At 42.3% G+C, this 27924-nt stretch overlaps 1 protein-coding gene across 2 annotated transcripts in view; it reads left to right on the forward strand.

Annotated features, from left to right (window-relative positions):
• The window catches only part of TMEM63B (transmembrane protein 63B), a 2399602-nt gene that overhangs the window by 781567 nt on the left and 1590111 nt on the right, over window positions 1-27924 (forward strand). The gene's annotated exons all lie outside the window — the stretch shown is intronic.

Here is a 27924-nt window from a genome sequence, read left to right on the forward strand (position 1 = left end):
GCTGAACTTTCTCAACTCAGGGCTGGCATGACCAGACAGGAGGAGATGGTAACCACACAAACAACAAACCCAGTCCCACATAGACCTACCACAACTGCAAACCAAACACATAAAAACACAAAGACATACTCGGAGGCTCTAATAAAAAACTTACCAAAACAACAGAGGCTCCCAAAGCTGACATCCAAAAATCCACCACCTCAAAACAAAACACATGCAGTACATACTTCAATAAATCAGTGTGTCAATCAATCACAGCCCTTAAGGCCAAACACCATGCCTGATACACTAGTAATAAGTGAATCTATAGGCAGACACACTGATGTCCCGCTTACCAGGCTGAACAAGGAGAGGGTGACTGTGAGCTGCCTATCGGGAGCTAGGATCCGCCACATAACACACGCACTCAGGTCACTCCAAAGCAAGTAAAAATATGACTCCGTCATTGTCCATGCTGGCGTGAATGACCTGAGATGTACCTCCCTGGACTACATGAAAAGAGACATAGAGGAGCTTTCTGATTATGTAGCCCAGGCTGGTATGACCCTGACCCTGAGCAGCATCTTGCCCTCACCAAGAATGATGCCACAATACAAAGACAAGATGATCAGCTTTAATAATTGGCTCAAGTACTGGTGTCATTCTAAGGGCATCCAATGTCTGTCTGCCTGGGATGACATGTTGGACAAGCCACACTGCTTCGCAAGGGATGGCTTGCACCTGTCACCACTGGGCTTCCGGATATTGGCTAAGGCTCTTTCCACCCCCATAGTGCCTTTTTTAGACAAGGCTCAAAAGACAAACCCACCTCCTTAGAAAACAAAAATGGAAAAAAACTAAGGGTAATGCTGCTCAATGCCAGAAGTCTAAATCTCAAGATGCAGGCACTCGATGCACTCCTCAGTTTGGAGAACATCGACGTCTGTGCAGTAACTGAAACCTGGTTCAAGGCTCCTGAGAGCACCCCAGTGCTACCAGGCTATACCTCGTATCATGCTTTTTGGCCCCAAAACCCGGGCCGAACCACAAAGGGAGGGGGAGTGTCCATATTCATCAAGGACACCCACACCTCCAGGTTAGTAGCAACACATGAAGCATCGGAGACCATACAGGTGCACCTAACCATAGGCAAAACTGCTATACAACTGGTAGCATGTTACAGACCACCCTCCCAATCTCAGGAACCCCACTCAGCCTTCCTGAAGACATTGGAGGATATTAATGTATCACAAAATACCATCATACTGGGAGACTTCAACTACCCTAACATAGATTGGGTACATTATTTTAGCCCTAATACCCTAGCCCAAAGGTTCCTGAAATTCATAAATTCAAATGCACTGGAACAACTAGTCACCTCTCCCACTAGGGGAGATAATATACTAGACCTGATCATCACAAACATGGGGACAAAATGCTCCACACCGGAGGTATACCCCTCACTAGTGAGATCTGACCACGAACTTATCACCCTGGATATACATATCCCACCTCCACCCCCAGCACAAAAGACCACAGTGAAAAACTTCTCAAAAGCAGACTTCACTCTTCTTAAGACTGAGATGGTATCCTTTAAGCCCACTGGGCCAGTGGATACCACATCCCACAATGCTGAATCCTTCACATATACTTTCTATGGACATCTCCAAGAATGCATGGATCATGCAATCCCAAATAAATCCAAGTCCCTCTCCACCAAAGGCAGGCATCGTGTCTGGTGGACCTCAGCCATTAACAAAATGTATAACAAAAGAAGGAAGCTACTGCACGACAGAACAAAATCCCATAAAGGGAAGACATCTCTGATCAACACTAGCAGAAAAATATGTTCTCTCATAAAAACATCCAAGGCCAACTTTGAGAGAAAAATCGCTAAGGACACTAAAGATAACCACAAAGCCTTCTTCAGCTATGTTAGAAACCTGGGTGGAAACTCTCAGATATGCTCAGAGTTAGTTCACAACAACAAAAAATACACTGAACCCGCAGATATTGCCAACATTCTGGCTGACAGATTCAGTGCAAATTTCTCCCCTCCCTCACCCCCAAAAGAAGAAATACTTATCCCAGCTGAATGTAATCTCCCTGTCATCTCAGATGTCCAGGTGAGAGCTCCCTCAGCAAAGCTAAAAACACAGCATCAATGGGACCTGACGGTATCCCGGGTTGCATGCTACGTGAACTCCAAGAGGAGCTAAACCCGCACATAAAAATGCTATTTAACCTTAGCCTTACTACAGGATAAGTACCTGAACACTGGCGTACAGCAACAGTGGTCCCACTCCACAAAAGGGGTACCTCTACAGACCCTGGGAACTACCGCCCCATAAGCTTAACCAGCCTGGTCTGCAAAGCTATGGAAAGAATCATTATGGAACTCATAAACAGAGACATTGGGGACCTACAGACACTTGACCCCACCCAGTTCGGCGTTGTAAAGGGCAGATCCTGCCTTTTGAACCTGGTTGACTTTTTTGAAACCGTCACTAGAGCCATCGATGAGGGCAAAGCAGTCCATACAGCCTACCTGGACTTGGCTAAGGCCTTCGACACAATACCCCACTCAGACATCATAGATAAGCTCAACAGCTTAAATGTAAACCCTTATGTCACTAGATGGGTTGCAAACTGGCTAAAGGACAGAACCCATAAAGTTAAAATCGCTGGAGCAATGTCAGACTCAAAGCCAGTCACAAGTGGTGTCCCACAGGGATCTGTCCTGGGACCCCTCTTGTTCGGCATTTATTTCTCAGATGTTAAAGCAAACATGGGAGGGTTGTGGCTGACAAAGTTCGCAGATGACTGCAAACTGGGCGCTATAGTCGATACACCAGCGGACACATACATCCTACAAAAAGGCCTCACAGAAACAGACAACTGGTGCCGGAGTCATGGCCTTAAACTAAATGCCAAAAAATGTATAGTCATCCCCTTTGGGAAAAACAAAGTACCCACAAGTTATCACATAGACAACAACCCACTGAGTATGGAAAAAGTAATCAGAGACCTAGGGACCCAAGTCAACAGCGACCTCTCATTTGACACCCATGTTGCCATAGTGGTTAGAAAAACATTCTACCTTGCACACCTTATCATGAAGGGATTCGCATCCAGATCCAAGGATGTCATTGTACCCCTATACTCCTCCCTCATCAGACCCATGATTGAGTACAATGCCCCATTTGGTATGTACCTCACCCGGCATTTGCAACAGCTGGAGAGACCACAAAAGTACCTCACCAAGAGGATCAAGGGTCTCCAACATATGTCTTATTCTGCCAGACTAAACAAACTCCAGCTCTTTTCAGTAGCATACCACCTGCTCAGAGGTGATCTCTGCCTGACGTACAAGGCCATGTCCAATCAGGAACTGATGGACATGCTCCACCTCAAAAAATCCAAATCCATCAGAACCACGAGAGCTAAAGACTTAAACGCCGGCACAAGTATGAATAGGACCTGCTGGAGGGATAGATTCATAACCCAGAGGCTTCCCATGCTCTGGAACAAGATCCCAGTTCATGTTAGGCAGAGCCCCTCACTGACTCTCTTCAAGAGAAATCTTGATGAGTGGATGGGAGATCGTAAGTTTACCCCAGGGGTCACATCTGTGTCACGTAAACTAATTCTATTATATAAGGGGACCTTCACTGTGTCACTACTAGACCGAGGCACAGTATTCTAAATCTATTCTGTGCATTTTTGTACCATTTTATTGGGTGGCGAAAGCCACATCACTATGGCTAGGCTTACAAATGCCCCAGGGCAGATAGCCTAGTACTAAACTATGAAACTATGGATCACTTCTGGGGTTCTGCTCGACAGGGTCACAGAAAAATTATTTTCTTGGGTGGAGAAAGCCAGGGTACCTTTTTGGCTAGGCTTATATAGGCCCTAGGGCCAATAGCCTAGTACTTACCTATGAATGTAATGTATATTAACGTATAGGTGGATTTTAGAGAGCTAGGACCAGTGCCGTAATGAATGTATCCATTGTTTTTGCACATTTAGAATACTGTAAAATTCATCTAGAATGTGCAGAATGCTGCTGACTTTCCTGTTAAAGAACACAGCAGATAGTGTTGCAGAGCCTTTGCATGAAAACACGTTATTAGTAAGATGCAGATTTTCCAATATTATAGTTTCATAGTTTCATAGTTAAGTACTAGGCTATCTGCCCTGGGGCATTTGTAAGCCTAGCCATAGTGATATGGCTTTCGCCACCCCATGTAGTGGTACCAAATAGAATTAGAATACTGTGCCCCTGTCTAGTAGTGACACAGAGGTGACCCCCGGGGTAAACCTACGATCTCCCATCCACTCATCAAGGTTTCTCTTGGAGTGTCAGTGAGGGGCTCTGCCTAACATGAACTGGGATTCTGTTCCAGAGCATGGGAAGCCTCTGGGTTATGAATCTATCCCTCCAGCATGTCCTATTTATACTAGTGCCGAGGTTTAAGTCTTTGGCTCTTGTGGTTCTGATGAATTTGGATCTTTTGAGGTGGATCATGTCCATCAGATCCTGATTGGATATGGCCTTGTATGTCAGGCACAGATCACCTCTGAGCAGGCGGTATGCTACTGAATAGAGCTGGAGTTTCTTTAGTCTGGCAGAATAAGACATATGTTGGAGACCCTTGATCCTCTTGGTGAGGTACTTTTGTGGTCTCTCCAGCTGCTGCAGGTGCCGGGTGAGGTACATACCAAATGGGGCATTGTACTCAATCATGGGTCTGATAAGAGAGGAGTATAGGGGTACAATGACCTCCTTTGATCTTGATGTGAATCCCTTCATGATAAGGTGGGCAAGGTAGAATGTCTTTCTAACCACTTTGGCAACGTGGGTGTCAAATGAGAGGTCACTGTCGACTTGATTCCCCAGGTCTCTGATTACTTTTTCCATACTCAGGAGGTTACTGTCTATGTGATCATTTGTGGGTACCTTGTTTTTCCCAAAGGGGATGACTATACATTTTTTGGCATTTAGTTTAAGGCCATGTCTCTGGCACCAGTTGTCAGTTTCTGTGAGGCCATTCTGTAGGATGTATGTGTCAGCTGGTGTATCAACTATGGCACCTAGTTTGCAGTCATCTGCGAACTTCGTCAGCCACAATCCTCCCATGTTTGCTTTAACATCTGAGAAATAAATGCCGAACAAGAGGGGTCCCAGGACAGAGCCCTGTGGGACACCACTTGTGACTGGCTTTGAGTCTGACAAGGCTCCAGCGATTTTGACTTTATGGGTTCTGTCCTTTAGCCAGTTTGCAACCCATCTAGTGACATAAGGGTTTACATTTAAGCTGCTGAGCTTATCTATGATGCCTGAGTGGTGGTATTGTGTAAAAGGCCTTAGCTAAGTCCAGGTAGGCTGTATGGACTGCTTTGCCCTCATCAATGGCTCTAGTGACTGTTTTGAAAAAATCAACTAGGTTCAAAAGGCAGGATCTGCCATTTACAAAGCCGAACTGGGTGGGATCAAGTGTCTGTAGGTCCCCAATGTCTCTGTTTATGAGTTCCATAATTATTCTTTCCATAGCTTTGCAGACCAGGCTGGTTAAGCTTGTGGGGCGGTAGTTTCCAGGGTCTGTAGAGATGCCTCCTTTGTGCAGTGGGACCACTGTTGCTGTACGCCAGTGTTCAGGTACATATCCTGTGGTAAGGCTAAGGTTAAATAGCATTTTTATGTGTGGGTTAAGCTCCTCTTGGAGTTCACGTAGCACGCAACCCGGGATGCCGTCAGGTCCTATTGATGCTGTGTTTTTAGCTTTGCTGATGGCTGCTCTCACCTGGACATCTGAGATGACAGGGAGATTACATTCAGCTGGGATAGGTATTTCATCTTTTGGTGGTGAGGGAGGGGAGAAATTTGCACTGAACCTGTCAGCCAGAATGTTGGCAATATCTGTGGGTTCAGTGTATTTTTTGTCATTGTGGACTAACTCTGAGCATATCTGAGGGTTTCCGCCCAGGTTTCTAACATAGCTGAAGAAGGCCTTGTGGTTATCTTTAGTGTCCTTAGTGATTTTTCTCTCAAACTTGGCCTTGGATGTTTTTATGAGGGAACGTAGCTTTCTGCTAGTGTTGATCAGAGATGCCTTCCCTTTATGGGATTTAGCTCTGTCGTGCAGTAGCTTTCTTCTTTTGTTATACAATTTGTTTATGGCTGAGGTCCACCAGACAGGACGCTTGCCCTTGGTGGAGAGGGTCTTGGATTTATTTGGGATTGCATGATCCATGCATTCTTGGAGATGTCCATATAACGCATTTGTGAAGGATTCAGCATTGTGGGATGTGGTTTCCACTGGCCCAGTGGGCTTAAAACGATACCATCTCAGTCTTAAGAAGAGTGAAGTCTGCTTTTGAGAAGTTTTTCACTATAGTCTTTTGTGCTGGGGGTGTAGGTGGGATATGTATATCCAGGGTGATTAGTTTATGGTCAGATCTCACTAGTGAGGGGTATACTTCCAGTGTGGAGCATTTTGTCCCCATGTTTGTGATGATCAGGTCTAGTATATTATCTCCCCTAGTGGGAGATGTGACTAGCTGTTCCAGTGTATTTGAATTTATGAATTCCAGGAACCTCTGGGCCAGGGTGTTAGGGCTAGAATAATGCACCCAATCTATGTTAGGGTAGTTGAAATCTCCCAGTATGATGGTATTTGGTGATACATTGATATCCTCCAGTGTCTTCAAGAAGGCTGAATGGGGTTCCTGAGATTGGGAGGGTGGTCTGTAACATGCTACCAGTTGTATAGCAGTATTGCCTATGGTTAGTTGCACCTGTATGGTCTTCAATGCTTCATGTGTTGCTACTAACCTGGAGGTGTGGGTGTCCTTGATGAATATGGATACTCCCCCTCCCTTTGTGGTTCGGCCTGGGTTTTGGGGTCGAAAAGCATGATACAAGGTATAGCCTGGTAGTGCTGGGGTGCTCTCAGGAGCCTTGAACCAGGATGTCCTTCAAGGATGCATCTGCAGTCCTAACATGTGGGTTGTCCTGCCTCAGGCAGCCCTTCGGTCGGCCGGATTCCAAAGTCTGGGTCTGGCCTCGGCTGATGTCGCACTTCACCCGACGTCATAGCTGCTGTGAATTGGGTATAAAGGCATCAGCCGACGCCATTTTCCTCAGTCTTTCTTGCCGCGCGGTGCCCGAAGCAGAAGATGTTCGCAAGTGCCGGTCGGTCAGATCCAGAGATTACTACTACCGAAGACTTCTAAAAAGCTAAGTACCCCGTTGGGGACTCTTTCTTGCCTCAGCCGATGTCAGAAAAAGTAAATAATTGTTTAACTTGTGGGAAACAAATATCTCATAAGGATTTCCACTCTTACTGCCTTCCTTGCTTAGGCCCAGACCACGACATATCAGCTTGTCTAGCCTGTGCTTCCTTCAACCGACGGACACTTAGACGTCGGTCGGAGTTTGCAGAGGAGTTTTTTGGTCCCGCTTTTGCTTACAAAATGCCGTCGGAGACTCCGACTTCACAATTAGCTAAAAAGCGTAAGGAAAAGGACCGACACTCGCGGTCCGCGGTTTCGGCCGAAACCACGGTTAAGCCAACCGCGAGTGTCTCGGTTTCGGCTGAAACAGAGTCCTCGGTTCTTCCTTCGGCCGAAAGCATGCCTCCGATAGCCGAGGCCTCACACAGCATGGCTGAATCTGCTACTGAAATTTCCCCTGCGGTAGCAGGCACCCAGGATTTATCAGACACTATTCCTTTAGACATATCTACTCCTGCACGTGGAGCTGCTAGGCCCCCTGCATCTATGTCTATCAAGGCTTTTTCTAGGGCTAAAGCAGCTAAATCTTCCAAGGCCTTACCTGCTAAAACCCCCTCACACAGGCCTACCTCTAGTTCCCAAATGCTCAGCCTGGCTGAGGATCTCATTTCTTTGATCAGGGGATCCCAACCTCACCTAGACAGGGCCAGAGAAGAGGCCTAGAGCAGAGCCCCCGGATCCTGTTTCTACAGACTATTCCTCGGATGATTCAGAAAACTCAGAACCTCCAGAAGGCCCATATTCCCCTTATGAGGATTCTGATGCAGAAGACTCCATTCCTTCTGCCTCTCCTCCTGAGGAATTTTCTTTTGGGGAAACCTTACATGCTATGAGAGAGCATTTTCAATGGCAGGGCCAGGATTTTTCAGATTCAAGGAAAAGGCTAAGGACCTTTTTACATTTACCACAGCATAGGCCTTTAGCCATTCCTCCAGTTCTAGCAGTTGTTGATGATGCATATAATGATGCTTGTACTGCCCCTGACTCTCTTCCCCCGGCCCCTGCCAAGCCCGACAGATATTACAGGGTCCCGGACACACATTTTCACTTGTATAAGGCTCCTATTGCAGATCCTGAAACCATTTCACAGGGCCCCAAAGCTGTAGCAGCTGCCCCTGCCAAAAACCCCCTCCCCTCTGAAAGAGAATCTAGAGCATTAGAGAGATGGGGTAAAAAAGTTTATACTTCTGCTACTCTTTCGGCTAGGGCCTTAAACTGTCAATTCCACATGATTCAGTATCAGGAATTTTTGTTAGACCAGCTAAATAAAAAACTGTCCTGAACCTATAGACCGTAAGTCCCTTCAGGATTTGGTACATAACACTCAGCAGGTCAGTAATCATTCCTTAAAATGCGGCTATGATGCACTGGAGGCTTCCTTTAGAACAGCTATGACTGGAACAGTGATTAGAAGGCATGCATGATTAAAAGAACAATCCTTACCAGACCATGTAAAGTCAAAGCTCCTAGATGCTCCCATGGAGAAACAAAGTTTGTTTGGTTCCCCTGCACAGCAAGTGCTAAAGAAGGTGGAAGAAAAAGCAAAATCTGTCCAGACAGTCAAGGATTTCTTACAGGTCCAGCCTCCAAGGTTTAGTAGAAATTGGCCTTCGAAGAATTGGTCCTTTCCAGACACCTCCAGAGCACAGAGAGGCAGAAATAGGTGCCCAAGAGGCAGAGGTCAATCCAGAGGTGCCTACAGGGGACGTCAGTGGCAGCCTAACAACCAGAGAAGTACTGCCACAGATCCAGCTACGACCACTTCCACAGGACAGACAGAATGACTTGGCTCTGATACCGCCTACCAGGGAACAACTGGAAGCACCCTTAGGCGGAAAGCTAGCCTTATTTTCCATAAACTGGCATTGCATTACAGGAGACAAAGGGATTTTACAGACAATAGACAAAGGCTACAGGTTTCACTTCCACACTCTACCAAAAAAGAGAGGAATGCCTGCCAAACCTACCACCAAACCAAAAAACAAACGCTCTAGGACAAATCAACCACCTACTAAGCATGAGAGCTATAGAAAAGGTACCTCCCATGGAACAAGGGCAAGGATTTTACTCCAGGCTTTTCCTGGTACCAAGAAAAGAAAACCAATGGAGGCCTATTCTCGACCTGTCCGCTCTGAACACATATCTCATTGTTCCAAAATTCAAAATGCTGACCCTACAGCAACTTCTTCCCATGCTGGGCAAGGAGTCTTGGCTGGTGACTCTAGATCTCAAAGAGGCATACCTGCATGTCCCTATACGACCAAATTGCAGAAGATACCTCAGATTTCTTGCAGGATCAGAGCATTATCAATTCTCAGCATTGCCCTTTGGCTTATCTACTGCGCCCAGAGTATTCACGAAATGCCTGGCATCAGTAATTGCTCATTGCAGGCTTCAGGGAATTCAGATTTATCCATACCTGGACGACTGCCTAATACAAGCGGACAACAAGAGCAAATTAACAAAAGATTTGGAAAAGGTTATACAACTACTGCAAGCCCTGGGATACACAGTCAACATGAAAAAGTCAAGGCTGGTACCATCCCAAAGGATAACATTGATGGGTGCAGAACTGGACACATCAAATCAGATGGCATTTCTCACAGCAGAAAAGCAAAAGCAACTACCACTCTACTTCATGGCATTAACAACACAGAACCAGCTTACAGCAAGGAAAATCCTGCAAGCCCTGGGTTGCATGGCATCCTGCATAATATTGATACCACATGCCAGGCTGCATATGAGGAAGTTGCAATGGTATCTAAGGAATGTATGGTCTCAACACAAGCAGTCTAGAAGCCCAGATTCCAATAATTCCATGCCTGAAACAAGAGTTCCTGTGGTGGGCTCAGGCATGTCAGTTGAACAGAGGACTGCCTTTCCACAAACCTCACCCAAGCCAGACTATCACCACGGACACCTCAGACCTAGGCTGGGGGGCACACATGGTGGACAAGTGTATACAAGGCCTATGACACAAGACCAGCTGAACCTTCACATAAATCAAAAAGAGATGCTGGCAGTGAAACAGGCACTACAGACATTCAGACCTTTTCTTCAACAGGGTCATTTGCTGATAAGGACGGACAACACCACAGTCATGTGGTATATCAACAAACAGGGAGGCACACACTCATATCCTCTATGCCGGATGGCAATGGACCTGTGGAATGTGGCCCTGAACCTCAACATTCAACTCCAGGCCAAATTTGTGCCAGGAAAAGAAAATATACTAGCAGACACCTTAAGCAGAACTACCACGGATGCCCACGAATGGATGCTGCATCCAGACATCTTCAAAACCATTACAAAGAAATGGGGACTACCAGAAATAGACCTGTTTACATCCCCACACAACCACCAATTGAGGAAATTCTGCACAAGGACATACCACCCTCTTGCTTGGAAGGTGGACTCCCTATCCTTCAGTTGGGAAAACATGACAGCTGTTTAATCATAGTCTTACCTCTGGATACGTACCCAGGGAGTGGCGCACTGCAACTGTGGTCCCACTTCACAAAGGCGGTGCCTCCACCGACCCTGGAAATTACCGGCCCATTAGCTTGACAAGCCTTATCTGCAAAGCCATGGAGAGGATCATAATGGACCTCATAAATAAAGACATAGGGAATTTGCAGACTTTGGATCCATCCCAGTTTGGCTTTGTCAAAGGCAGATCATGCCTTCTAAACTTGGTTGACTTTTTCGAAACAGTCACCAAAGCCATTGATGAGGAAAGGCAGTCCATACAGCCTACCTCGATCTGGCGAAGGCCTTCGATACAATACCCCACTCGGGTATCATTGAAAAACTCATCAGCTTAAATGTTAACCCATACATCACAAGATGGGTTGCAAACTGGCTGAGTGACAGAACCCACAGGGTCAGAGTTGCTGGCGCCATGTCAGACTCAAAGCCTGTCACAAGTGGTGTACCACAGGGCTCAGTCCTGGGCCCACTCTTGTTTGGCATCTACTTTTCTGAAGTACAAGCAAACACAGGAGGGTTATGGCTGACAAAGTTTGCAGATGACTGCAAACTGGGCCATAGTAGAAAACACATCTGACACAGATATCCTTCAGAAGGGTCTCACAGAAACGGATAACTGGTGCCAGAGCCATGGCCTAAAGTTAAATGCCAAAAATGCATAGTCATACCCTTCGGGAAAAACAAGGTTACCCCTAGCTACCAAATAGGTGGCAATCCACTGAGCACAGAAGAAGTTATCAGGGACCTGGGGACCCAGGTTGATAGTAGTCTGTCATTCGACACCCATGTAGCTAAAGTAGTTAGGAAGACCTTCTACATTGCCCACCTTATCATGAAGGGAATCTCATCTAGATCAAGGGAGGTCATAGTCTCCCTATACTCATCACTCATCAGACCAATGATTGAGTACAATGCCCCATTCGAATGTATCTGACCCGACATTTGCAGCAGCTGGAGAGGCCACAAAAGTTCCTCACCAAAAGGATAAAGGGTCTCAAACATCTGTCCTATGCTGCCCGACTGAAAGAACTCCAGCTCTATTCAGTCGCCACCGCTTGCTCAGAGGTGACCTTTGCCTAACATACAAGGCCATGTCAAACCCAGATTTGATGAATATGCTTCACCTCAAAAATCTAGATCCGTCAGAGCCACAAGGGCGGAGACTTAAACCTCGACACGGCTATTAATAGGACGTGCTGGAGGGATAGATTCATCACCCAAAGACTCCCTATGCTGTGGAATAAAATCCCGGTATATGTGAGGCAGAGCACCTCGCTGGCCTTGTTCAAGAGAAATCTTGACCAATGGATGGGAGATCGCAGATATACCCCAGGGATTACCTCAGTGTCACTGCTCAACAGAGGCACAGCAAAATAATGGGTATAGTTCCCCATACTAAAGGGGTGGCGTAAGCCACAAAACTATGGGCTAGGCTTGTAAATGCCCTCGGGCAGATAGCCTAGTATGAACCTATGAACCTATGAACCATTCCCACCTCTTCCTTTGATGCACAAAGTGCTACTGAAGATCAAAGAAGATCACCCAAGGATCATCCTGATAGCTCCAGACTGGCCGAGGCAGCATTGGTACCCACTACTGAGGAGTATGTCTCGGACACATGCATGGCCTCTACCTCTAGTTCCTTTACTGCTAACACAGAACAACTACAAGATCCTACATCCAAACTTGAAAACACTACAGCTAGCTGCCTGGAATATTACATAAAACAAAATAACCCAGATTTATCTCAGAGGGTTAAGAACATTATCCTGGAGGCTCGCAGACCCTCCACAAGGAAGACTTATTCAGCCAAATGGAAAAGATACCTCATTTGGAGTGCAGCAAAAGGAGAAAATGTATCATTAGCAAACATAGCTAGCATCCTGGAATACTTAGCAGAACTTTTCCACAATGGCCTGTCTTACTCCTCCATTAAGATTCATGCATCAGCAATTTCAGCAGCATACAACACGGATCCTCCAGTCTTCTCTCATCCTCTACTCAGGCAGTTTCTGAGAGGAATTAAAAATGTAAAGCCTCCAAGGAAGCCACCTTTGCCTACATGGGACCTTAACTTTGTGCTGGAAAAGTTAACACTTCCCCCATTCGAACCAGCAGCAACAGCAGAATTACAGTTCTTATCTTGGAAAACTGCTTTCCTGCTTGCAATCACTTCAGCAAGAAGGGTTTCTAAATTACAGGCATTAATGGCAGTACAGCCCTTCCTTATCTTCCATCAGGATAGAGTGTCCTTGAGAACCAACCCTACTTTTATGCCAAAAGTGGTCTCCAGGGTATCATTGAACCAAGCAATCCACCTACCAGCATTCTTCCCCAACCCACAGAACAGGGGGGAAAGATTACTACATACCTTGGATGTGCACAGGCAATTGCGCTACTATCTGGACAGAACCAAGACCAACAGAAAAACTGACCAGCTTCTGGTAGCATATGCAACAGGAATGGAAGGAAAAGCAATTTCAAAACAGACAATCTCAAAATGGATAGGAAATTGCATTAGATTTTGTTACTCTTTTCATGGAAAGACAACTCCAGAAAACATCAGACCTCACTCCACAAGGGCTACAGCCACTACTACAGCTTTCCTACGAGGAGTGGCTACCAAAGACATTTTAGAAGCTGCTACTTGGAGCTCCGTGCATACATTTGCCAAGCATTATAATCTACCTTTATACTCCAGATCCCGAGCAGGTTTTGCAACTGCTGTTTTGCAAGGGATCTTAACTACACCATAATCATCTTAGTACCTCCTCCCCCAGTTTGGCTATGGTATTCTACCCATATGTTAGGACTGCAGATGCATCCTTGAAGGACATAGTACAGTTTTGTACCTACCATAAATGTAGATGTCCGAGAGGTATGCATCTGCAGTCAGGATTACCCACCCTCCTTCCTTTCTGTGGTACTCCTAGGGTATTTGCCCATCTTGTAGCTAGCTGGGGGAATCTATTATGGTGTATTTGTTTGTATATATGTATATAGATGCTTATATTGTTTGCTCTCTACTATTTGGAATCATTTGCATTTATCCAAATTTAGCCTTCCTAGAGGGCACCTGGCATCTGGGGCAAGAAACACTGAGGAAAATGGCATCGGCTGATGCCTTTATACCCAATTCACAGCAGCTATGACGTCGGGTGAAGTGCGACATCAGCCGAGGCCAGACCCAGACTTTGGAATCTGGCCGACCGAAGGGCTGCCTGAGGCAGGACAACCCATATGTTAGGACTGCAGATGCATACCTCTCGGACATCTACATTTATGGTAGGTACAAAACTGTACTTTTCCGTTACTGCACAGACGTCGATGTTCTCCATACTGAGGAGTGCTTTGAGAGCCTGCATCTTGAGATTTAGACTTCTGGCATTGAGCAGCATTACCCTTAGTTTTTTTTCCATTTATGTTTTCTAAGGAGGTGGGTTTGTCTTTTGAGCCTTGCCTAAAAAAGGCACTATGGGGGGTGGCAAAAGCCTTAGCCAATATCCGGAAGCCCAGTGATGACAGGTGTAAGCCGTCCCTTGCGAAGCAGCGTGGCTTGTCCAACATGTCATCCCAAGCAGACAGACATTGGATCCCCTTAGAATGACACCAGTACTTGAGCCAATTATTAAAGCTGATCATCTTGTCATTGTATTGAGGCATCATTCTTGGTGAGGGCAAGATGCTGCTCAGGGTCAGGGTCATACCAGCCTGGGCTACATAATCAGAGAGCTCCTCTATGTCTCTTTTCATGTAGTCCAGGGAGGTGCCTCAGGTCATTCACGCCAGCATGGACAATGACGGAGTCATATTTGTACTTGCTTTGGAGTGACCTGAGTGCGTGTGTTATGTGGCGGATCCTAGCTCCCGACAGGCAGCTCACAGTCACCCTTTCCTTGCTCAGCCTGGTAAGCGGGACATCAGTGTGTCTGACTATAGAGTCACCTATTACTAGTGTATCAGGCATGGTGTTTGGCCTTAAGGGCTGTGATTGCTTGACACACTGATTTATTGAAGTATGTGTTGCATGTGTTATGTTTTGAGGTGGTGGATTTTTGGGTGTCTGCTTCGGGGGCCTCTGTTGTTTTGGTACATTTTTTATTAGAGCCTCCGAGTATGTCTTTGTGTTGTTATGTGATTGGTTTGCAGTTGGGGTAGGTCTATGCGGGACTGGATTTGTTGTGTGTGTTTCCATCTCCTCCTGTCTGGTCTTGCCAGCCTTGAGTTGAGAGAGTTCAGCCTCCAGTTTGGCTATATAGTTGCATCTCTCACATGTATTTGTGTTTGTTGGGAGGAGGAGAGGGTTGTCTGTGTACACGAGACAATTGTAACATTGTCTCAAGATTCCCAGATTAACCAGCTGAACCAGAGAGGATGCCTGCACTCTACCACTTGACATGCCAGAATAGTATAAGGGAGTGTTGTGCCTTTAAGGGATGTGGATATTCACAGGGGTGGATGTAGTGCTTACTTTAGCTTGAGAGTGCTTACTTATAAGAGAGGTTTTGAGAACAAGTGCGCTAGGCTTATAATATAGCGAGTAGACTGATTATACAAAGAGTAGAGCTTTCTTAAGGGAAAATTTCAAGAGCAGACTTGGCAGAGCCAGAATAAGTTTAATCTTGTTTAACAAATGCGGATTTTAAACAGGGAACTTCAAAAGAGCTAGAAATGGTCCAAAACAACCAATTACTACAGCTCTTGCACCGAGGTCACTTCCCTCAAGGACAGGTAGGCTGCTCAAGGCTCCTCACTCCCACTGGTGAGCAAAGAAACTTCCTTCTATCCAAGTAAGGTAATGGACAACACAGGAACTACACCACAGCCCAGAATACAGCAAGGCCTGTAAACTGGTCTAAACTAGTCGAGGAGAGGCAGGAAAACAAGGATTATTTTTTTTGTTTTTTTTGTTTTTAGATAGAAAACACACAGAAATGCAGAAACAGCAATAAATCAGTTGTACAGGCTAGCACACTTTAGTGGGCAGCCTCAACAGTTAAATTAAACAGCAAACAAACAAATTTTCGATCAAAATTCGACTAAATGTAACTTTAAGTGCAGATAGTATTAAATGCAGTAAACAGCTAAAAAAAGAGTTAAAGCTTGCTTGAGGTAAGCACTAGAAGGTAATTCAAGTAAAAAAAAACAGCAGGATACTTAAATCAAGAAAGTAGTCACTTTTCTGACTTCTCTGTAGCTAGGACCACTCTGCAGGACCACGTGGAGCTGTGTCTGAGTAGTATAGCCAGAAAAAAATGCCAGAGGCGGATTTTAAACAGGGAACTTCAAAAGAGCTAGAAATTGTCCAAAACAACCAATTACTACAGCTCTTGTGCTGAGGTCACTTCCCTCAAGGACAGGTAGGCTGCTCAAGGCTCCCCACTCCCACTGGTGAGCAAAGAAACTTCCCTCTATCCAAGTAAGGTAATGGACAACACAGGAACTACACCACAGCCCAGAATACAGCAAGGCCTGTAAACTGGTCTAAACTAGTCGAGGAGAGGCAGGAAAACAAGGATTATTTTTTTTTTTAGATAAAAAACACACAGAAATGCAGAAACAGCAATAAATCAGTTGTACAGGCTAGCACACTTTAGTGGGCAGCCTCAACAGTTAAATTAAACAGCAAACAAACAAATTTTTCATCAAAATTCGACTAAATGTAACTTTAAGTGCAGATAGTATTAAATGCAGTAAACAGCTAAAAAACAGTTAAAGCTTGCTTGAGGTAAGCACTAGAAGGTAATTCAAGCAAAAAAAAAAAACAGCAGGATACTTAAATCAAGAAAGTACTTGCTTTTGTAACAAAATAATACAGTAGTAACAGCTACCACTCCCCCCCCCCCACCAAAAGCTTGCACACGTGTTCTACTTATCCATCTCAACTCTAACTTTATTTATTTATTTAGCAAAAGTTTTTATTTATTTTGAAACAGTTTAATCATAATAAGTGACTTATAATTATTAACTTCTGCACATTGCACAGCTCAGATTCCAGCTATTCAATTCTTACAGTACAGTAGCTTTAATTTTTCTTGCTCCGGTTGATAAACCTCGTTTGTAGATGTCACTGTTTTTCACCTATTCCATGTAAAGCATTTTCCTGTTTCGCAAACGGGTAAGCATGTTAAACAGTTTCCTGAAAACAGAATGATGCTGCATCTTTGTGTACTGGTGCTAGTAGACAAATTGATCAGGCTGTCAAAATAGCTATACCCTTCACCATGTATTAAATTATGGCGCTGTCCTTTTCAGGTGGCCATTTTGTTTAATAAGTCTATAGGAAGAAAACAGTTGGGTCAACTTCTGGGACATACCCATATATAATTATCACCTGCAGACTCTTGTTCTTCACTTTTTCACCCAATTCTGGACTTTTATAAATGTAGCTTGCTGTTAAGGGCAATGAATTGTTACAGAATAAAATAAAAACACTCCCATGTTGTGGAACTTGCTGCACATTGTGTTTCTTGACGCAATCAGGACCTCTTTGGTTTCACACCTCATACTGTTGCTTCTTTTGTTTTGTTTTTTGATTTAATTAGAAACTTGTCTTTTTAATAAGAGAACAGACATGGTTTAGTTACACATGTGAAAAACTGAATACATTACAGATCTCATGAGGCTGTTTCAACAACAGTAGGAGAGAAGATATCAGTCCGATTATAAGAAACATTTTGAAGTGTTTGGGTGTAGTGTTTATAGTGAGGGAAACAAAAATAGTTGAAGTGATAATAGTGCAAATTGTCTCCATCTTTAAGTATAGAGTTTAGGCGTTACTCATTGCTTTAGCTTTGGAGATGTACATTTCAAGCTGTATGCTTTATACTGGAAAGAATGTAATTCTCGCTACTTGCTGAATTGCCTGTGACTGGTAAGAAATACTGTAGGTTGGGTATCAGTGTGCTTTTACTACAAGTCATTTGCCATTTAGATTACTTGAGTAGCTAGCACTGAAAAGAATTGGGTGTTTTTAGAATTGCTTGCAATTTGCATATTTTTGTTAATTTTTGTGGATGTTGAGTTTAAATGTGGAGGTTGTACAAACTCCCAAGCATTACTGTTTTTTTCGGTATGACTTCCTTTATGAAGTAGGATTCCAGTGACAAGTTTCACAGAGTTAAAATTTTGAGTGCTATCAGTATGAATGAAGTTTTTTGAGAAGTCTATTATTTGGGTGTGTGTTTATTTATTTACCTTTTGTTTGTTTAAATTTATAACAAAGAGCATTGATCTCAAATGGACCTATTTCCTGCATAGTCCGAGTGTACAGATACTTAAACAACTGAGCAATGCAGAGCATAAAATAGCATCTATACAATGTAACATTTGATTATAAAACATGCAAGTGAAGATACAGGGAAACCAAATGACTCTTGAAATTCTGTAAGGAATATGAAGGTAAGAGAGTCAGGAGGGAAGTGAAAAAATTGATGAGATGAAGCATGAGAGTAAAGGTTAGGAAGGAAGAATGGTTACATGGATATGTTATAGTCTAAACGTGGCAGTAGTAGTAGGACACGTGTAGTATGTTAGATCTGAATAACAGGATAAAGAATAAGAGGAGGTAGAAGGGAGATTGTGGGAAATTAAGGAAAATAGGAATGAACTGGGTATAACCTTTCAGTGGTATAGTTATTGTTTAAGAAATTGGATGAGTCATTTGTATGGTAGTCCTGGGTTAACGCTGAATTGTTGGAGCAGTGACAGGTGGCTTTTTTATACAGGTGGTGTTTCCGCATTTTTTTTGAACACTGTAGTTTAAGGCTGAAGGATGGCTTACAAGAGTTTAGGTCCAGTGGCTAAGAAGTTGTGATTGCTACTATTTTTCGTGATTCAGGCATGGAATATGGGAAGATTGGTATTGCAGGTTGTTTAGCCTTCCTTTTATTCTGATTTGCCTACAAGGTATGGAATGGATGAATATTCTGCAGTGGAATTTTTTTGTTTTTCTTTTTTTGCATATATTTGTTATAGTAGCATGCCAGATGTCTGATAGTGAGGGTAAAGAAATTGAAGTAGAAGTGAATAAATATTTGGTTTGGCATATGGGGAGCTAATTCCATACAACAATTTCCACATATTTAAATATTTTCTGTAGGGCTGGAGCACAGTGTGGATGGTTATCTACATTGGACAAGATACACCCTGAAGATGATGTGTCATAGAGCAAAATCTCTCCAGCAATATCTTAATCAGAAAGAGGCATGTGCCTTTTCTTGTTCTGCCCTAGAGTCAGCCAGAGCCTCCAGTAGCCTTCTTTTGAAATGCAAACACTAGATAAACATCCCAAGGAGAACATTTGGAAAATTGTCAACAGGTTTTCCTGAGTAACAAGGTTTCCCTGGGTCTGGTGACACCAAGATCTGTGAGGCACTTTTGCATACATCATCCTTGGAGTTGATTTCAAGTGGGGACAGTAACACCAGCCATTTGGTGGCAGCCTGGCCACATCATTGGCTTTGGGTGTATCCACCCAGACCAAAATTGTTATGCCAACGGTGGGCTGAGAGTCCTTTCTGAGGGCCCTCTGCTGCTGACAGGTAGTTGTCATTGAAGGGGAGGGAATTCTTCCTTTGCTATTTCCATGTGAAAAGATTCCTGGAGGTTTTGGATACCCACCCATGACCCAAGGCCTCCAAGATGGATTGGCCCTATTCATTCAAAGTCAACAAGCTGGCATCCACTAGCTTGCTTTCACCTAGGCCAAGTGGTTCCTTCTCCGAGCCCTCCACTTGGGCTTCATCCAAAGTTCTCTTCCATTTGGCTTATTGTTTCTTGGGTTTGTTGAAGTCCAGTCAGCCAGCACTAAAAGTTACAGAGTTGTCAAGGGTTTCTCCTAAGAAGAGAAGAATAGAACATACGCATATGGAGAATTCTTATGCCCCAGATTCCAGCTACCTGTCCGTCAGAAATCTCACTCCAGCCCTCCCAGACTCTAGACCTTACCTCTCACACATTCCACAAGTATAAGGCCTCATGCATTTATTTGTGTAGAAGTGAGCAGATATAATCCAGGATCTGTGGGTCTTCAAAATCCTGAAACAAGGCTACAAATTTCAATTCAAAAGCAGGCCCAGATTCTCAGGGGTTCCCCTGTGCCCAAGGAAAAATGGGCCCTGTTTCAGTCTCTGTTTTAGGACCTGCAGAGCCAAGAGGCCATATAAAGTGTACTAAGAGATGAGGAAAATAAAGGATTATTCCAAGAAACAAAGTTACTTCAAAGCCTATCCTTGATCATTCATACCAAAACAGGCTCCTGTTTGTGTCAAAATTCAGAATGCGTATACTTCACGGCCCTCTTTTTCTTCTATTTCTGCTGGTCTTTGTGGTTACCTTAGATGTAAAGGATTCCAGCTGTCACATTCCCATTGCAATGGTACACTGAAAGTGTTTAAAATTCAAACCAGGGGGAACATTGCCTACAATTCACCTCCTTGCCATTTGGCTTGTCTGCTGCATTCAATTTTCACAGAGTACTTGGCTTAGGTAATAGCTTTTTGTGTATAAGGGCATGCACATTTACCCCTACCTGTATGATTATCTGATTCCGATGAACTCAGTAGAACCTATTAAGAAACCCTGGGAGTCTATGCAGACAACCAGCAAAATAAAATAAGATAAGTAAACAGTCTACTAGCCCCCAAAAATATATATTTATTGTATAAAAATGTAGTGCCTCGGCTAAACAGCCTTCAAGAAGTAACAAACCATACTGAACATCCTCATATATAACAAACAGACAATAATTAGTATAATTAATCAATTAAATAATAAAACAATTAAATTGGATATTTCTAGTTACTCTCACAATGTAGACCATAAGGTATCAGAGTATTATATTTCAATATAAAAATAGAATCCTTAAAAAGAAGTCTATCTTTTAACATAGAGCTCTCTCCTAATTTAACTTGTACTTTTTCAAGAGTTATTCCCTTGTAGTAATGTAAAATCAGCATTATGATGTCCTTTAAAATGAATAGCAATAGAACTTTATATTTTCTGCTTCTTGATGTCCCAAATATATTCCTGCAACCTAATCCTAAACATTCTTTTACTTTTTCCAATATAGAACAGGTTGCACTGACATCTAAGGGCATAAATAATGCCTTCAGTCATACAAGAAAATGTTCCAGAAAAATCTAACATTATTTATCATTTTAAAACCAGATATTATAAGTTTACAAATATTATAGTTATTACAAGGAATAGCACCCAGTAACTTGGGACAAATAACAATGTTTATATTAGGAGACAATGTTAAAATATGTTAAATGTGCACTTCCCAGAGAGGGGAAACACTGCAAAACCAGATTTGTTGTTTTTCTTTATTTAAAGGGTAGAGTACAGTATGGCATTCAGTGATGAATGGCACTACTGCTTTTGCTGTCAGGGCTGAAGCACTCAGTGTATGTGATATTTTAACTGTAGCAGGTTGTTTGCTACATTTGGTGCTTTTTGGTGATGGGATATCAGATGGAGAAGTTGCAGACAGCTGTGCAAAACCCGGCTATGGCTCAGAGTACCTATAGATGCAACAATAATATGTTGTAGAATCAGGCAGCAAGTCTGAAGCAGCCAGTAATGGCCTAGGAAATTCAAATTAGCCCTTTGCCTCCACCAAAAATAGATTTTTAATAAACTGCTAAATATATTATGGCAAGTAGTCCCTTTTGTAATTAAAATGCTCTTACACAAAGTAAAACAATACTGAAATTTATAGTGTCATGAAGAGTGTCCCTTGGGTAAACATCAGTACATGGAAAACTGCCTGGACTGAGAGAAAGAGAGAAGGGGAGGTGGTAACCATCTTAGGGCAGAGTTAACCATCTATTTGGAGGAAACTGCCTTTCTCCACTAGGGACCTGTAAGGTCACCACTGTTAACTCCATAGGTTGTCAAAAATGATTAAAAGATGGACCACAGGAGTACCCCTGAAAATATACCTCTCTGCAGTTTTTATGTTGTCCTGGTACAAATGTATCCTTCTAAGTACATAGTCTCCCTGTACAAAGCAAGTGTACAGTTTACTGTACAGAAACAAGATGACTCTCCCAAAACACACATATTTGAAATTATCAGAATTTGCCTTAGTATGTTATCCTTTTATTAATTCTTTGCAGTCATTGAACATATTCATTGGCTGTTATCCTTCTTCTCTGCATTCAGCTAATCTTAAAATTAAAGTAATGAAGGTGCAACGTTTCAGACTTGTTTGTGTCTCTTCCGTAAGGGTGGGTCTGGATTTTACTGTCTGAGAAATACCAATTCAAAACATGACAAATGCAAAAAATATATATATATAAAAAATGCATTTAAAAGAAAAATAGAAAAGGAAGGGAAATACTTAGCTAGAGCTAGAAGCAACAGTAAGGAATGGGATTAGTCTTGGGGTAATCTTATCAGACAAGGTGAATTAAGCAGTGTGATAGGGCATTGAATTATGCTAGCAGAACACTATACTGCAATGCATAACAAGGCATATCCTTTGTTGAAGTTGTTTATCATAAGGATCTCTGCTATGGTATTAATCCTTTTATGTGGTGGATGCAAATTCATTTGCAGAGCTGTTGCATATCCTCAGATCAGAGATGGTTTTCTCTCCTCGTCAAGCATGTTAATGTGGTAGTTGGTAGAAAATGAGTGCAGCCTGCCCCATGCCTGCTTTTCTGCTGCAGTAAGCATTCAGTCACATCTGTTGGCTCCTTCCATGTTACAGTCAGTATTAATTACAAATTGGGAGAACATATTTTTTTTTCCTAATTATTGACTGAAATTGATTTTTTGTTATTCCTCTTCTGTGAGGTAGTGTTTTTTGTTTTTATTTTAGGTTTTTCTCCTAGCGAAGTCCATGGAAAACTTTCCATCATCAGTTGGTAATCCTTTAGAGAAATTCGTGTCTGTCAGTACTTTTTTGCTTAGGTACAAATCATCCAGTTTCTTCCTGTAACTCCTGTATGATATTTGGCAAAATGAGCTTACTCTGGAGCTCCTTAAACCTCCTGACTTTTTTGAACTGAAAACATATTTTTTTTTTGCTGGGCCAGGGGGTGTCTGCCCCCTCCTCAGCCAAAGAATTGTCCACCTGTGGGCTTAAGATAAAATGCTGACAGAATGCAAGTTTCATAGGCAAATAAAAATGCTGATTATTATGGAATCAGTGGCAGAGAATATGAGGTCTTGTGACTTCAATCTCGCAGGGGCTAGATGATGCTCTCACAGAAATGCCCAATTTTGTTTTCCCTCTCACTTTTGTTAATGCTTTTTTCCTAAGGTAGACATTAGGATCCCTGCTTTGATAGCCATCAGGACTGCATAGACCAAAATTTAGTTGCCTTAGATGATGCCAGTTCCCAGGCATCTGCTGAACTTGTAGTCAGGCACAAACCTCTGTAATTTCACAGAAAGTTATCTCCCCTGGATTTTGTGATAGTTCTACTTGAGTAAAATCTGATAGAGGTCCAATTGTTTTTTTCTCTTAGCAGAGAGCAGAAAGAGCTATTGCAGGGCCCGCCCTAAATGTTTATTCAAAGACCGATATCTGATCAGTGGCCTACCCATTCATCGGTTTTGACTATAAATAACTTGCTGAGGAATATGTAGTCATTTGAAATAAAGTCAAACCTCCAATAGTTGAACCTTGTACCATAGGCATGGCCCCCTCTAGCCAAGAGAAAGAGAATGTTCACTGTCTGAGACATCAGACATCAGTCACATCACCTTCATAGTGTTTTTTATGTCTGTTTCTGATTCCGATCACGTTATGAATTCATTGTAACACTGTTATTAGCTCCATGTTCAACAAATGTTTTTTTGTTGGTGAATGGAGTAGCACCATTTATGAGAGGGATATTCCTAGTACTGAGAACTGCATGGAGAGAAGGCAAGTAATGCTTTCCTTTTTCCATGGAAAGATAGACTCTTATTGAGTTTGTCTAACAAACCCTTTCATTTTCCAAAAGTGTATCATATTTATTGGCTGGCTGTGTCCCCTCTTGTATTTATTACTTTGGAGATGGTGAGTACAGTCATTTATTTGTCTTCCTTTTTAATTGCTTTTTGGTAAGAATCTGTGGATGGCTTTCAGTACCCCATTAGTGAGATCCCCTAGTAGTGCTATTGTATGCCTAGGGTGTTTCTACCTCTTATAGAACCAGGAAGTGTTTTCCCTTTTTTGGCTTGAGGGTCCTATGGATGATTTGAGGCTGGAGGGGAAAAGGACTGGTTAACTGTTGCATTGGTTGGTTGAACTTTTTACTGGGGAAGGGGGTACATTTGTTTCTTTTTCTTTTCATTCCATACACTGACCATCTTCAAGCCCCACCAGCATGGCACTCAATTTACCCATTCATTCTTCCTCAAGGTAACAGAGAGGATGACTGTGGATACCTGAATTGCTAATCATTCCTGATATCTAGTGGCACAAGCAGATGTTCTGCCCCAGCACTAGTAGAGAGACATCTGCTGCTCTTTTACAATTGTAGTCCTGTGAGAAGAACTTCTGCAGTTCAACTCACTGACTATCTTTTTTTTCCCAAAATTCTTTATTAAGTTTACACATATGACAAAGGCAATCTTACATTTTTATAAATGAAAAACATACAAAATGATATCACTTTAGTTGCAAACTGTTTACATCAAAGACACCATTGAAGCAACTGTAGTTCTAAACATTGTACATCATTTATAAACCATCCAGTCATTGTCAGTTAAGCATTATATGGCTTATTCAAATCCTGCCTCTTAAACCTCATTCCTGCTCTGCATATGTTGTTCCCACAATTGACATTTTTCTTATGTAGTTTGCTCCTTCCCTTTTCTAAAGATCCCACTTCTGGTTGTTTTATCTCTGTTAGTATATTCACTACTTCTAGTAAAGTTGGTCTACACTTTGATTTCCATTTTCTCGTAATTGCTTTTTTGACAGCCACCGTAATCAGACTCCGCAAGGCTTTACTATGTCTAGGCAATTCTAATTCTGTAGCATAACTCAAAAAAAAAATCATCTCTCCAGTCAATCCAACCTGCTCACTCAGCATCTCCGACAGAGCGGTCTGCAGGGGGTCCCAAAAGTGCACCAGCTCAATACACTCCCAAAAAATATGTTTCCAGCTGCCTCTTTCTTGCCCATCATACCCTCCAACATTTGATATCCGCCTAAGGAAAAATTCTTTGGAGTCTACTTGGGGTATAAAAATACCCATGTAAAGACTTCCAGACAAAGATCCTAAATCTTCTAGACTTTGTTGCATATTTGGGAGATTTACACATATCTCCCCATTGTCTCTTTGTGAATTGCTTAATCAGTCTCTTCCCAATCATTTCTAAGCTCCTCTGATTGATTCTTATAATTATCGTGCAATATTTTATATGCTTTACTAATTATTCCTTTTTTAATGTCAGCTTCTGTTCTAGATTAAATTAAAAACTCTGCCAGTGCTGGTCTTTTATTTAGGAGCCCCCTGTTTCTTTCTCTTTGCCTGTATTCTTATACCAATCTTTGATAGGGAAGGTAATCTCTAATCTGCAGTCCAAATAAATTATTGGCCTCTTCCCATTCTATTATCTTTCTCTTTCTAGTTATTTGCTCTTAATACCTTTGTTCCTTTGCCAGTTTTCTCCAATAATTTCCAGCCCCCTCTTGCCTATTATCTGCATCCCTGACCACAGTTAACCTTATCAGCAAAATCTCTCATCTTCATTCTCGAGCCGGTTTGGTTCTTAGAGTACTCCCTCCTATTTTAAGAATATGACACTGTATGATTTTAATTGTTCTCCTTAAGAGTCTGCATCCAAAATCCCAATCTCTCCTTATTTCTTTAGCTTCCTCCCTGTGCCAACATCATTCCTTTCCACTTTGAATTATAGTTTTCTCCTTGTTCTATGTATAAGAACCTTAATTGTGTTGCTCTAAACTACCCCCCTCAAATTAGGTAATCCTCGTCCGCCTTGTTCTGTTGGTAGAATCAGCTTATCCCACTTGACCCTTACTGTCTTCCCTTCCCAGATAAAATACTTCAATTCTTTTTTAATTGCTATCCACAACTTCTCCTGTGGTTGATAAAAGAATGCCTGACCTGTGTATAAGACTAAAGGGACTAAAAACATTTTAATGGCTTGTATCTTAGTATCCATATCCACATAACAAAACTTCCAGTTTCTCAGTTTTTGTGTTATCTTCTGTTTAGTCTCTTCCCACATATCCTTAGCTGGCCACCACAGAGTCATCTCCAATCCATATTCCTAAATACTTAATTTTATCATGTCCCATAAATATGGATATTGCTGGACCAATTTGTGTACAGGTACATAATTTACCGCTATCGCCTTTGTTTTAGCTTCATTCATTTTGTATCTCGAGAAGATTTGAAACCATCTTAAAATGTAATGTTCCACAACACTGTAATGTTCCTTTCTGGTTTTGTCATGTGTAAAATAATATCATCTTCAAATAGAGCCAGCTTTTCCTGATTACCATACCAATTATATCCTCGAATTTCTGAGTTCCTTATTTTGTTTGACGGTGGTTCTAAATAGAAAGCGGACAACCATGCCTGGTTCCAATACTCAAACAGAAATTATTGGAGAGGACCCTACCCACTTTAATTTGCTCCTCCGATCCCTCATATATTCTTCTAATCAACCTTATAACTGTGTCAGGGAAAGCAAATGGTTCCATTTCCCTGCTCATGAAGTCCCAGTATACTCTGTTGAATGCTTTCTCTGCATCAAGACCCACCAATAAAAGTGGTGCTTTCTTACATTCTGCTTCCCTCTAGATCATCAGTGTTCTGTTAATGTTGTCAAATGTTTGCCCCCCCTCCACACTGATCCATATCTATAGATTTTGGTATCACTTTTGCCATTCTTGTAGCCATTATAGACATAAACACTTTATAATCATGGTCTAGTATTGCAGTGGGCCTGTATGAAGCTGGATCTGATAGATCTTTACCCTGTTTAGGTACTACCATTACCACTGCCTTCTTCCAGGATGCTAGTACTTCTCCTCTTAAAATGCTGTTAAACAAAACCTTCCAGATCTTTATCAGTTTTTTCCCTCCTAATTTCCAAACTGTCCTGTAGATTGGTTATACATAGCCATTTTTATCTCATCCGTTATCTCACTGACTATCTTGACTAAATTATTCTTATTTTGTCACAGAGCTCCTCAGGCCTTCATAGTAACTCTGGATCTAAAAGATGCCTACTTGCACATTCCTATAGCGCAGTCACATAGAAGCTTTTTACACTTCGGAGCAGGTGCCAGTCACTATCATAGGTTCGTAGGTTCATAGATTAGTACTAGGCTAACTACCCTTATGAGCCATTTTAAGCCTAGCCAATTAAACCCTGTGAGATTCAAACCCTGTACCTTGTGTTTGTAAGGCAAACACCTTAACCATTAGGCCACCCTCCCAACTTTTCTGAACCGCTCTTTGACATGTCTACCACTCCCAGGGTCTTCACAAAGTGCTTAGCCCCTATAATTGCCTTTTGTAGGACCAGAGGAGTCCAAATATACCCCTGCCTGGATGATTGTCTAATGCAAGTCACAAGTCTGTCAAAACTCTACTCACTATTACAGTGTTAACACTGTAGGAAGAATAGGGATACTGTAATGGTGTGCTAAATGTAATGTGGATGTTCATCTGTTAGAGGATGTAGGATTCTTCTGAAGAAAGACTACGAACAGAAAAATGTAGGGTGGAAATGTAATATGGAACTTCGGAAGTGTACATTTTTCTGAAGTGTCTGTGTTGAGTAAAAAAAAAAAAGCAGTGAAAATGCTAATTGTAACATTGGTAAAGATGGGAAAGTTAACTGTTGTGGATGTGAGGTGGAGATAACACGTTTCTAGAGTCATGCATGTAAGGAGAAAATATAAAAAGAAAAGGAAATATGTAAAAAAATGCAGGAAGTGATAAAATGTGACAAATTAACTGTGTGGAGCAAAAGTCAATGGACTTATAGAAGGTTGGGGGGGTACTTGTATTGGAAATGTATTATTTTGCATTATTTTGTATTTTGTATTATCAGTAGACTTGTGTATAACAGATGGTGATAGATTTGTGACTTTTTTTTTCAGACCATGTAGCAATATGGATGGAGTGGATAAAGGAAACTAGAGTATATTGAAATAGGAAAGGGAATAAA

This window comes from Protopterus annectens, chromosome 1.part0, assembly GCF_019279795.1.
Source record: "Protopterus annectens isolate FY-2018-M chromosome 1.part0, PAN1.0, whole genome shotgun sequence".
Classification (NCBI taxonomy): domain Eukaryota; kingdom Metazoa; phylum Chordata; order Ceratodontiformes; family Protopteridae; genus Protopterus; species Protopterus annectens.